A 12,821-nucleotide genomic window follows, 5' to 3' on the forward strand; every position below is an offset into this window, starting at 1 on the left:
GAGACGATGCCGTGTGGCTGCCGCCAGTCACTCGTGATGCAATGCAATGCCGCTGACTTTCCTTGAGCAATTTTCAGTCGATTAAACTTCGAACTGTTCGCACCGACCACCATTCACCTCACCAAGCATGTGTGCACGGAGGAAGTAAAATTCATGCGGGCAAGTCAGCCGCGCAAACTCCGAGCACGATGCCATTTGCAGAGCTATGGTGTCTAGCAGAGATGCACGGGAAATTTATAGCCCCATTCGCGTATTCGCGTCCGCAAAAGCGCACCACCTTGAAAACATATCAGATGTATTTAATTTTACCGTAGCTTTTTTAGCTGACAACTTGAATGGTTTTACATATTAAAATTTTCTTTTCGTTTCATGAGCGTTGTTACCACAAGAGCGCAGGGCTTGCAGCTTGGCCATGACGAGTCGAAGCGCTAGCCAAGCCCGCAGTCGGAACCATGCGCGGAATTGCGGAGTATGTGTGGTGTTGAGTGAACAGGTGCTTTAGAACGGTTTTTGTTCTTCCGTGTTCGCTGCGTGCGTCCTGCGCGCTGTATTGTCGTTACGGTGTGTGTATGTGTGCGGCCCGGTGTTGAGTGAGCAGGTGCTTTAGAACGGTTTTTGTTCTTCCGTGTTCGCTGCGTGCGTCCTGCGCGCTGTATTGTCGTTACGGTGTGTGTATGTGTGCGGCCCGTACGCCGCATTGGAGTGTACGACCGCTTGCTGTCTCATGCGGCATCGATGCATAGTAAAACGACCGTGCAGAATGTGCGTCACAATGACAGTGGCCCTGCACTAAAGAGGAGACGAAGCCGGCGGAAAAGCTGCTCACCCTCGTGGGACTGCAAGAATCTGGCGAGGAACGGTCGACACGCGTTTCGGTGGATGATTTCGTTTATCAAGCTAAAAAATTCAGCACTGGCCAATAGCACTGATGAGCTGCTGCTGCGTCATGATAAACACCTGTCTAATGTTTATTACAAGCTTGTTGGATGTGAACGTGGCCATGAGTGGTATTCGTCGAGCAGCGGCCCTCAGGAGGTGGAACCAGTCGACACCTGAAGACGATTACTGTTTGCCCGCGCCCTGGCGCCTCGCTTCCAACCGCATGCGTTGGCGTTATTTATATCCGATTTTCACACGTAGTGGAACTGTCGCAAACATTACAGCCGCATCTTTCAAACGTGCCGTGTGAAGAGGACCATTTTTCATATTTTTTTGAGGGAGGGGGTGGGGGGAATGAGCGGCTGCTCAAATGTCATTCTTTATTATTTTGAGCTTATTTTCCATAAATGTGCCAGGTTGTCCCATTCTTGCCTCTTGGTTGCATGTAAGCAGTGCATTTATTGGGCATAAATTTCTTTGCTGTTGTATTTGCACAGGGTTAATGATTCTCATTGTATTGTGGTGACACATCATTGTATACACTCCTTGCAGAATGTCTAAGGGGGTAATAAATTACTGAGCAGAGAGTATGCCCTGTGATAAATGCGAGGAACATTACTGATTTACTTCACACTTGGCATGTTCTGTTGTCGTTAGTGGTTATGTATGCCTTGCCTGCTGCTTTCCAGTGTAGGGGCGAGAGGCATGTCAAGCTCCACTTAGCAGCTTTTTTCCGTCCACTCTTACTGGTAAACATGGTAAAATAAACTGAACATAATGCATGCTTGCTGAGACTTAGCTTAGACTACAATTCATTTATTTACTCTCAGGGCCTATCAGCGCCAGATAGAGGAGTGGGTGGCTAACAAAAATACATGTGTAATAGGCAGATTAGTTAAGGTGATTATACACAGCATACTTGAAGGCGTCGGATGCAGTGATGGGCATGACAAAGGCAGAGAAGACGTGACAGTTGGAAACGTAGAAAAGTAGAGATCTGCGTGAGCTTACACATGACTTAAGGTGAACACTAGCAAAAAATTAAGAAGGTGCAGAAGACTGAGGCCAGAGTTAAAGCTAGTTTAACAAAGAAAAGAACCTCTCAGCAAGCCAAAATGAGCACATGCAAGCAGTTACGTAAACATGGAACATAAAACTTTTTGGATGGAAGAAAAGCCAAGGCACATTGCTCATTGTGACGTTGCTTAAAAAGTGGGTGTCTAGTTGTTCACCTTCATATCTGGTCCTTCCACACCTAGCAACTGAAATGCCATCAATGAGGAGCATCTCCAATCACTCTAATTGCATGGGAGGTACACATCTCCAGATGTCAGAGGCTTGGTGTCTCATTTTAGTCTAGATAGTTTGGTAGATATAAACATTGCCACATCTAAGAGGCATGTGGTAGCCTTGTAGGGGGTGTATTTTGTAAGTCTTACAGCATGTTGTGCAATGCTGGCATGTTTCATTATTTACATTGCAGTAATATGTTAGCACAGGCGAGAAAGTTTGTAACTGAGCAGAAAAAAACAATATTCATGCCATGTCTTAGCCGCATTCTTAGTACCATATAAAACATAGTGCGTGTAAGGAACTCCTCATTTTTTTATAATTTTTCTTTCTGAGCACTGGTTTTTTTGTAAGTTAGCAGGGTTCTACAGTCTTCTGTTGCTGTCGACTGGCCCGCATGTTTGTCAAAGCTGCAGAGTTCATGATGGGTCGTGTCAGTGCAAGCTAAATAAAGGTGGATAGGAAATTCATGCTTCCAGAGTACATTCCAGAAAAAACAGCTATTATTTCCTAGTCAGGATGAGGGAACAGCACCAACGGTGCACATCCTCCTTGTCACTGCAGCAATTATGGCTGCTCACTGCTTTTTTGCAGCGTTTCATTTATCCGCAGGAAGACCAGGCATGAATGGCCGGCTATAGGTACCTAATAAATTGAACATTGCAATTAGCAATATTTTGTTGCGCCTGTGCTTTTGTTATCCGTGAAGGAGTTAGCGTTTTTGATTGATGGTTGTGTAGCAAAGATGTGACTGCTACATTGCACTGCATTCACAAATTTGTTTGCCCATGCTTTGGGCTTTCTCAGTGGTTCGTTTCCTTATCAGACGGCAGACGGAAATTCGGCTTTCACCTTGTGCACTTTCATCATGTTTGTAATGTATTTTCAGCTGGTGTTCAGTTTCAATTTAGAGAAGTTGTCTAACCATTGTCTGTGTCTAAATTTTTTTTATCTCTTGACCTCATTAAGCTGCATTTCTAAATTATTTATTAATTGCATTTATTAATTGTTACCCTGTCATGTGGTTAGCAACATGGTGAAAATATTTTTTTATGAAGTCAACGTTCTTCTTTTAAAGTTATAGCAAATTAAGTCCTTTGTTATTTAATGTTGCTTACAATTTGTAGCAATCCCTCAACGTTGAAACAACATTATGCGTCACTTGGGTCTCATTTGATTATCACCCCCCCTCGGATCTTCACCTTTGCACATGGGGTTAATCTCATTTTCGCCATGCTAGTTTGTGGACATTGTTGAACAAGAGTAAACCACACAGATCGGAAATGGGACGTCATGTGGTGCCTAGTCCGGGGGCCAACAGTTACGGCGAGTAATACGTTTCAGAAAATGCATAATACGGCCAGCCACCTTCACGAATGTGTTACGGATGGACCCTCCATTTGAGATGCAACAGTGCAAGCGTTCGTTCTGTTATGGAGAGTTTGTACGTAACATTCACGGAATTTTTTTGCAGTGTATAGCGAACGTCTCCAGGACACGTTGTCTTCTTGTTTCTTGAGCTCGCGCGTCAGCTCTGCGCAAATTAAGATGGAGATGACGCGCAACTTTACTGCTGTGCAAAGCGAACTGTACTGCACGCGCGGTTCCAAGATGTACGCTGGAACAGGCACATTAAAAAAAAAAAGCTACATGCTATTATAGTTGAAATCAGCACGGAAATTGGAGACAGCCGGTCTCGGTGAAAAACAAAAAAAGAACAGAAGAAAAACTAGAGATATATGAGGGCACTAATTGAAGCCAGAACGGCCCACAGCGGTAGCTTTATCTGAAGCGCGAGAAAGGGTGGTCGAACTCGATTACAAAAAGCAATACGAATAAATCAGCTAGTCTGGCACTCTCGGCTAGCTGCCGCGATGACGCGCATGCCATTACCTCTTATCGTTCAACAGCTGGAAATTGCTTTGGCTGCACATCACTTATTTGCGTATTTATTCCAACTGCCTATTTATTCAACACCGAGGCACGGATATACAGATAGTAAAGTTCGAGCTCGAACACGCCAAAGTTCAAAAATGAAATAAAGCAATACATCTCGCCAGACGTGATCCACTATTCCAGTCGTTCCCTGCCTGCACATTTGTCACGCTATGCTTTCCATGTGAAAAAATCCTACTCGCCCAGTAAGGAGCATTATCGACCGCGTCCAACTCGGCTGCCCCATGCAGCGCGCACAGTGCGTGATATCTGGCAATACAACTCAACGTTCTGCCGGCTCCCACGGCGCCGGGGCTCTGTTGTCTTGTTTGTCTTTGTCTCCCTTCCGGCAACTCGGAAATCGCGGTCGGGCCACCCATCGAGATAAGGCACCGAGAAGGAAGAGGAGTCCCCCGCGCAGGGTCAAGGAACTGCGCCGCGACGGGCCGCAACAGCGATAAGGAATCGCGCGCACAAACACCCGGAAGAACGGAAAACGGCAGGAACTCCAGAGGACAGGATCCCTCCGGAGTCCAGGCAAGCAGAAGCAATCTCCGGACCAGCCCGTTTGGACGGATTATAAACAGTCTAATGTTTCGATCACCAAGATTATATGCCCGGTTTGGGCGTATTTCGTGCGTCCGGCGTGCCGAATTTAAGCGAAAAGCCTCCTCCAATACTAACTAGTGGAACGCTAGTAAAAACGAATGCCAAGCCCATGGTAATTACCCGGTTTAAAAACTGGGTGCAGTTCCTTCCGCTATAGAAAGGGGAGTGGTCCGACTCGTTTGTTGGAAGATCTCTAATATATGCATATACCGTTACTGTTCGGGCATCGGCAGAGCCAGCTTCGCCTGCGCTGTTTAGACGATGACACGCATGCGCAGTTCGCGTCTGACAATAACAGTATCGGTAACGGTACGGCGGTGACGGTGTGCTACGGCGTTACAGAGCAGTGTTCACATTTCCTGGCGGGCATGTATGTGTATACACCCAGAAGGTGTATACAGAAGGTGTGGTCTGTGTGTGTCTGCGCTGTTGAACCATCACTATGAAGGTATGGGTATGAACGTGAAGCGGTATAAGACGTGAACGCGCAACAAGTTGCCACACCAGTGCCCTACATCAAAACAGTATATCCGTGTTCGGAGTTCCAAAGGCTCCAACCAAACAAGAACTTACACTGAAAGTCTAGACACCTACTGTGGACTTCCTACAGACATCAACCTAGTTCTGATTGTAAAGGTGGCAGTCAGTGCATGTTTTTTAAGCGCAGGCTAAGCTCCCATGAGTATACGAAAATATAAATGAAACCACACCAGCGTAACTTGTTTTTCCCGTTCCATACCAGGCCCATAGTGACCTATCAAGCCTTCTGTTTTGCTAACGAAAGGAGTCTTCTTTGGCGGCATGCATGGCATTTGCAGTACCGATCCGCCATCTTTCTGCAACATACAATGGAGCCAACTGACGGGGCCTGTGTCTCCTCACAGATCTCCTTGTCAACACTCCAGGGTTTGCTGATGCGGGACAACATAAATGCTGCTCCTTCAGACAGCCTTTATCGTGTACAAAGGAGACAGTTGCATAAAATGCATATATGGACGGCGTCAAGAGTTCAGCCAACGTTCGGCACGGGCTCGCCTATTAACTGTGCGTCACAGCGAGGTCATTATGGGACGAAGGAAAGAAGACGATGGGACGTCGGTCGAGCCGATAATATAACCTTGAGCATCCACATTTCAAGACCGGTGTTTGAGCGGCTGAGCCATGAAACCGCCGGGGCGGCGGCATGCACTCGAGAGGCTGATGTGCTACCTCGCAACGCGAGATACAGGTCGATGCAAAAGGGTCCTTTACTACCCCGTATACACTTTTCTAGCAGAGATAATTTGCCAGCTGTAAACATTTACTCCCCAAGTATAAGTGAGAGGCACATTTCTTTCTTTCATTCCTACGTAAGCAGTTGTCAGGCTCGACGCATATATGTAAAAATAAACTTGTTTCGTGCGATCCTTTCATATTGCTCGAACTTGTGCACGGGGAACATCTGACACAGTCTGCAGACTTCGCACTGAAAAAGAGGTCGATCATGATTATGAGTGATGAACACAGTATCCAATACACGTGTTGTGGAGAGAGGAAGAGAAAGATACAGAGTGATCTGCCAAAGGGATCATTATCCGGCCCGCTACTGTGCTCTGGAGAAGGTGAAGAGAAGAAAGTGGGTTATCACGGGTTACGATGTGTACAGAAGAACGACGCGACATGCAATGCAATATATTATTCATGAGGCAATCAGTGCCCCGTGCCATTTCATGACATCCGGGAGCGGCTGCACGGGTTTCTTTAATTAAACTGCTCGACGGCGAAGCAGGAAAGCAGGAAGTCGAATCAACCCTGCGCACGGAGATGTCAAGAAGGGCAGCGTCTCGAAACGCCCTACTCCCAATTACGCCCTCTTCAGTCGGCATCACGCCGTTGCCCCTTTCGTGTTATATGCGGGCGGGCACATGCGCGAGGCCCAGAGAGGGAGCCCATCTCACAGCCTGCAGAGGGTAATGACTCGACGTGACCGCCCGTTACGTGCGAGCACGGCAGAAGACACGTCGCCCCCTCGTAGCGTGACAGCGGGCGGAGGAAGTTGCTCTCGAGGAAAAGAAGAGAGATGCGTGCGGCGACCGCATCACTTCGGCGTGACCTACTCCCCGGCGCTTACGTCATACTCCCCCCCCCCCCCCCCCTTCTCCGACCCCTGCGAGCGCTTAACCTCCGTTAGTGTAGTACTATACTCTCCCGACGCTCCGCCTGAGGTTCGTCACATGAGGCTGGACCACATGCGCGCCATGTGTGCCATGCATGCGAAATCCGATCACTGCTTCCATGATGATACATCTGAACGTTAGAGTGCATTCTTCAACTCTTCTTTGTTTGTTTAAAGCTGCGAATCGCCGTCAGTTGTACTTGCATCAAATTCGTTCCCCCATATGGGTTGACTGATGGGGGAACGAATTTGATGAAAGTGCAACTGACTGCGATTCGTTCGTCACCCCATCGATAACTCTATAGCGGACTGCACTGAAGAAAACTTTATTTGATGGCTGGCGTTATCGTAGGCCCCATGACTACGGTCTCTGTCGCTTAGGTTGTAGTCTTGGTGTACTGCTAAGGCTGTCGCTAGTGTCACCGAACGCAGGGTAATCTGGGCACTCAGCCTGAAGTGAAGAAGCCACCTCGCCTCCTCGCTTCATCGCAAAAGTACCGGAAGGATACCGGTGACTTGAGTGCGAACCACCCTTCCTGCTATCTCGTCTTGAGCAGGCAATATAATTTCACCGGTGTCGGAAGTATTATAGCTGATATTTTTAGCACAGCGAAGACGTGTTAGCGTAGACGTGTACCGGATTACTGGACGCCAGCTGCACACGTACACAACGGCCCCACTTGGCCCCGCCCCTGCCACTGTGCGTGCGTATGAGGTGTACAGCAGTCCGGTATATGCCTATGATAATACGACTCCGCTATGCTAAATCTCTCCACACTGATACCGTACCACGTGAATGATCACTCAAATGTATGCTTTCAGAAAATCAAAACACGGGTTTACTCGCTCTTTCGGCGTCCGTTTTTATACCGTCCGTCGCGGCTATGCGCTCTTTCTGGCGCGTGGCAACAAAGGTTTTCGGCCTCATGAATAAACAGGCAGACCGTATTGTGGTCACACACTGAGCCGGAATGGCTTTCAAGCATCAGACAGATTCAGAACACCGGCAGAAAAGGCTGGGGAGTGGCCGCTACGCACTGACCCGCATTTGACGCATTGTTCGAGTGCCCCAGTTGTCCTTGCAAATGCGGCTTTCTGTGCCCGGTTCCAAAACACGATCGATTACAAGAGCCGTTTTGAAGGAATCGGCGACAGGCATTAACCGAATGGCCGACAAGGAGGACAGTTCTGTCCGGCACGGGCGAATCTGTGGAGCTCTATCTCGACTTCTTGTTAAAGCGTCTCAAGAAAGCCTCATCTACACACCGCTTCGGCGCGCTGTTCTTCCCTTGCATGCTCTCCATCCACACGCTTTCTTGGTAGATGTAACGTAGTTACGCATAGACACAAAATCAGAGCCGGGCTAATAACGAAAAACATGCGCATATACATATTAGAGAGGGCGCTGGTAGATGGGTTTTTTGAAAACACAAAGTGAACAAGGGAGGGGGGGGGGGGGGGAGCCTCAAGGGGTTAGCCAACGTTTCGGCAAGAGGACTTGTCTTGGTCCTCTTCCCGAAACGTTGGCAGGCACCTGAGTCTTCCCCCTCCCTTTTTCTCTTTATGCGTATATGCAGACAGAAACGACGCTGATTCCGATTGCGCCCCTTCACGGTGCTGTAGTGAAGCTGATAAGATTAACAATGCTACCGACCTCGCATTTTTGGCCACACAGCCTTTACCAGTCATTGCTGTGCGCCGTTCTTGCTGCGGAAGAACCTGAGGGGCAAGTTGACGAAAACCGTTTTCTCAGGTTCCGTCGGTTAGTGTTTAACCAGCGCATCGGCCAACTTCGCATCGACGATTGCTACTACCCTGCGGAGGACAACCGACCTGCCTTGATCTCAGCTTGCTCCCGAACATATTAGTAAATCTGTTCGTCGTTCCAGACCCCTCCCCCCACCTCCCAAGAAAAAAAAATACTCTTCGCATGTCATCAGCAGAGATGTCTTAACGTTTCTCATAAGCTTACTGCACTTCACGATTACTTTGACGCTATTTGAACTGAATGTCGATGCCTGGAATGACATCAAGACTCAACTCAGACCATCAGCTCCAATTTTCACTCACAGCCTTACGTGCGACTTCGCGCACGCGGCCAACATTACTGGGAACAGAGAATCAACGATAAAAACAGTCGTAGATAAAAACGCCGGCGAGTAAGAAGTCGGCACACGCCAGACGCCAGTGCGAAGAAGGGCCCGCGAGAGTTCATTTTAGAAACGATACAGGATCTGTCAACTTGGCCGATACATCGCCACAAGGGCGTTTCCACCTTTCCGCTCCATCGAAACGAGGTCACAGCGGGAATCGAACCCTGGACAGGAGACGACGGCAGCAACAAAAATGCGCCTCAGCGGTGGCGGCTTCTTTCCTCCCTTCTGGACAAAAAAAAAAAAGAAGAAAAAAGGAAGAAGAGGCTCTGAGCGATAGCTTTCGAAACCAGCGTAACTAAAACGGCCATCGAAGGCCGGCAGGAAGCGAGACCGCACGTCAGCCCCGGCAACGAAAAGAATGAAGAAGAATGGAGTGAAATGGCGGGGAACGGCGGGGGGTGAAGCGTACGCTAGAGGCTGCTGCTGTTGACCGAGAAAAAGCGCCCAGCGCCCGATGAAATGCCGAACGCGGCGGCGCGGCGACGGCAACAGAAGATGACGCGCCCGCCGCTCGACCTGACCTCCCCGGCTCGGCGGGCGATGACTCATCGCTTTCGCGCGCGCGCGTTCCCGCCTTCGAGTAGTAAGTAGTGCCTGTCTCTCGCGCCGTAGTAACGCCCGACGGCCTCTTATCCGGGTGGGCCTAGGCAGCACGCAAGGCAGGGAAGATGCCAGTAGGAAAACAGGACGGAGAGGGTAGTTGATTGGACTCCCGAAAGACCGGAGCCCCAGCCCGAACGTATATTTTTCCGCAGCAAACCGTTCGTACGAGCGACGCAGTAAAGACCGGTTAGAGTGGCGGTACAAGCGTGTGTATCGAGTAGAGGCCACGCCCCATCTCGCCCTCCCTTACTTCAGCCGGGCGTTGTAAATGTACAGGTGCAAGCAACATAAAAGGAAACACTCAAGAACCAAATTAATGTTAGCTTCTCGATGTGAATAGATAGTGCGTTAAAGGGATCATTGTCCAGATGAAAAAAAAAAAAGACTTAAGAACAAAAAAAAGTACGTTTCTCCTCGTATTTAGAGAGTAATCGTCGACTGCATGAAAACAAGGTGTTCTGTTTTCCAGCGTTCGCACCTGCGTGCAAGTGAGGCCTTGCATTGGAGAAGGCTCAGCGGGACAGGTGTCAGACCATATTTTCATTGATAAGACTGCTTATTTTGGCACCAATTTCCCGCCTGAAAGTGACATTAGGTGAATAGGCGAGAACAGGAAGGCTAACAAAGCCACAGCTCTGCACCGTTCGTCTTGAACACTTGTGATTTGTCTACTTTCAAGAGTCCATGCAAGGCGCTGTTTTCTTTCAAACAGGCACTGTTGCGAAGCATTCGCACCTGCGTACCCCGTAATTAACGCACGACGACAAACATCCCTATCGATTGGGCCGCAGACATTCTACATTGGTATACTGAAAACTTCGTGCAAAAAAAGTAAATAAATGAAAAATAGCGACTTTGCTCATTACTGACCGTAGCTGAAGAGAAAACGCGCACGAAAATGGAGAAGTCGGCGCAAGTTTCAATCAGCTCTGGCCGGAGCAGGGGATAAACACTGAGATAATCAATCGAGGAAGTCTTAAAGCAGCCTAGTTTCATACCAGATACTGAAACGAATTCGAGCACCTCTTGCTCTCGAAGTGGGACACCCTCGAAATGAGGTAAAACCTAAGCATGTTCGCACTGAACAATCGTTTTTGCTGCTGAGATAACATCGCCGATAGGAAGAGAGCGGTGGAAAGCGGTTGTTTAGCACCACATAGTGGTTACTTTCGCGTTGATATGAAGTACGCCCGCTTCGAGCGCTAGAACAACGGGCAAGATTTGGGCAGGAGAACGGCCCGCCCGATCTAGAGGCTATTTATACGCACGTAGCTGAACACAGCCGTCGATAAAAACACAGATGAACACCAAGATTCCAGCAACGCGGGACCACACGTACAAGTACGTGACGGAGGAGGAGGAGGATGGAAGAGGAAACAAGAGGAAAAAGGTAAGGCAGACAGCGGCGAACAACGCCACCTTCAGCAGACAGCCAAAAGCCGCATGCACGCTGTGAGAGACCCGTTCGCGGTGCACCAGGGGTTTCCAGGAAACGCCGGGGCTCTGCGCGCGGGAGAAAAACAAGTTTCGCCGTCCAGCTCCGCACGAGGAGGAGGAGAGGCGCAGCGGGGCGGCTCGATTAGTTTGTCACGTCCTTCGGCGGCGGCGGCGTCCGCCGTATCGACAAAACGAGGCCCTCATTGAATGCCTCCGCGAACGAAACTCCCTCCTTCCCACCGCCGCAGCCCCTGTCCTGCCTGTCGTCTTTTCCTGGCTGCTATTGATTGGGTTTTTTCTAAAGAAAGGAGCGAAAGCACGGGCAGCGGCCAAAACCATTGTCCTGAACTTGGCGCCCTTGGCCTGTTAGCTCGTTTGCGTTAACCATTCGTCGCCGGGACGGAGAGAGCAGCGATGGCAGGTTCAAGAAACGTGGGGCCACCGAGGAAAAGGTTGAGTAGGTTTAGAGTAGCTGAAGAAGGAGTAGCGTGTTTAGTTTAGAAGGAGTAGTTCGTGTTTAGAGTAGCGACTGTAGTGGTGCCGGTAGTCCTTATTCGCGAAAGAAAAACAGAAGATAAGAGAAGATGCCGGCCGTCATATTCGCCTAGCTCGGGGCTGTTCAGGTTCAAGCCTTGAGCGAAGCAGGTGCGACGAATAGCACCTGCCCTGCTCGCACCTGAATAGCGGCTGGCAGTGGAGAGGATAATGGAGATACATGATGTGAATGAGGACTTGGTTTGGGTCATTAGGGTTTAACGTCCCAAAGCGACTCAGGCTATGAGGGACGCCGTAGTGAAGGGCTCCGGAAATTTCGACCACCTGGGGTTCCTTAACGTGCGCTGACATCGCACAGTACACGGGCCTCTAGAAATTCGCCTCCATCGAAACTCGGCCTCCTCGGCCGGGATCGAACCCGCGTCTTTCGGGTCAGCAGCCGAGCGCCGTAAACACTGAGCCACCGCGGCGGGTGTGAATGAGGAAAGATAGAACGAGAGAGCGAGGAGGGTGAAAAACAGAAGAAGGATATTTGCAAACTATGTACAAAAATGCACACAATGTAAGTACACGTGTGAAAAGCTATACACGCGTGTAAGCACCCTGAAAGGATAAAAATGAAATAAAGGCGCGGAAAAAAAATGCGAGACAACGACCACGAGATATTATGAAGATAACAAAAAAAAACGCAAAAATAGGTTTAGGTGAACATAATGCTGAACGGTACTGGTTTCGTTTCATTCCAGTGAGAAAACTACGCTCCATCTCATTTCGACCACCTCAGCGATTCAGTGGTCATGGCTTTAGGTCGAGAGACCGAATCCCAGCAGCGGCGGCCGCATTTTCATTGCAGGCGCAATGCAAAAGCGTCCGTGAGCTGTGCCATGTCAGCACCCGCTGATAGAACCCCGTGTAGTCGAAATTAATCAGTAGTGCCTGTTTCTCTCGTCTTTCTCTGATTCCTTCCTTCATCCCTTGCCTCACGGCGCGGTTGAGATGTTTATCGAGTAGTGAGGAAGGGCGCCTTTAAATTTCTCTTAAAACATTTGAAAAGACTTTGCTCCACTACACTCAAACGTTCATGTTACTGCAGTCCGTCAAGTTGGACTGGCAACGTCATGAACGTTAGAGTGTAGTGCGGCCGTTCGGGGGCCCAGTGACCTGTGTGCCCCAAACTTCTCTTTGTCAATAGAAGTTTTTAGTATACTACTACTACTACTACTACTACTGCAACCGCCATTTAATTAGCGCTGTACAAACTC

At 49.1% G+C, this 12,821-nt stretch overlaps 1 protein-coding gene and 1 long non-coding RNA gene across 2 annotated transcripts in view; one reads left to right on the plus strand and one right to left on the minus strand.

Annotated features, from left to right (window-relative positions):
• The window catches only part of LOC149363524 (death-associated protein kinase 1-like), a 168,866-nt gene that overhangs the window by 150,947 nt on the left and 5,098 nt on the right, over positions 1-12,821 (minus strand). The window lies entirely within an intron of this gene.
• On the plus strand, positions 455-2,844 carry LOC149363526 (uncharacterized). The gene is made up of 2 exons (XR_016289086.1): positions 455-493; positions 599-2,844. It is a non-coding gene; the product is annotated as an uncharacterized LOC149363526 (long non-coding RNA).

The sequence above is a fragment of the Amblyomma mixtum genome, chromosome 2, assembly GCF_055824585.1.
Source record: "Amblyomma mixtum isolate Tamu chromosome 2, ASM5582458v1, whole genome shotgun sequence".
In the NCBI taxonomy this organism is placed as follows: domain Eukaryota; kingdom Metazoa; phylum Arthropoda; class Arachnida; order Ixodida; family Ixodidae; genus Amblyomma; species Amblyomma mixtum.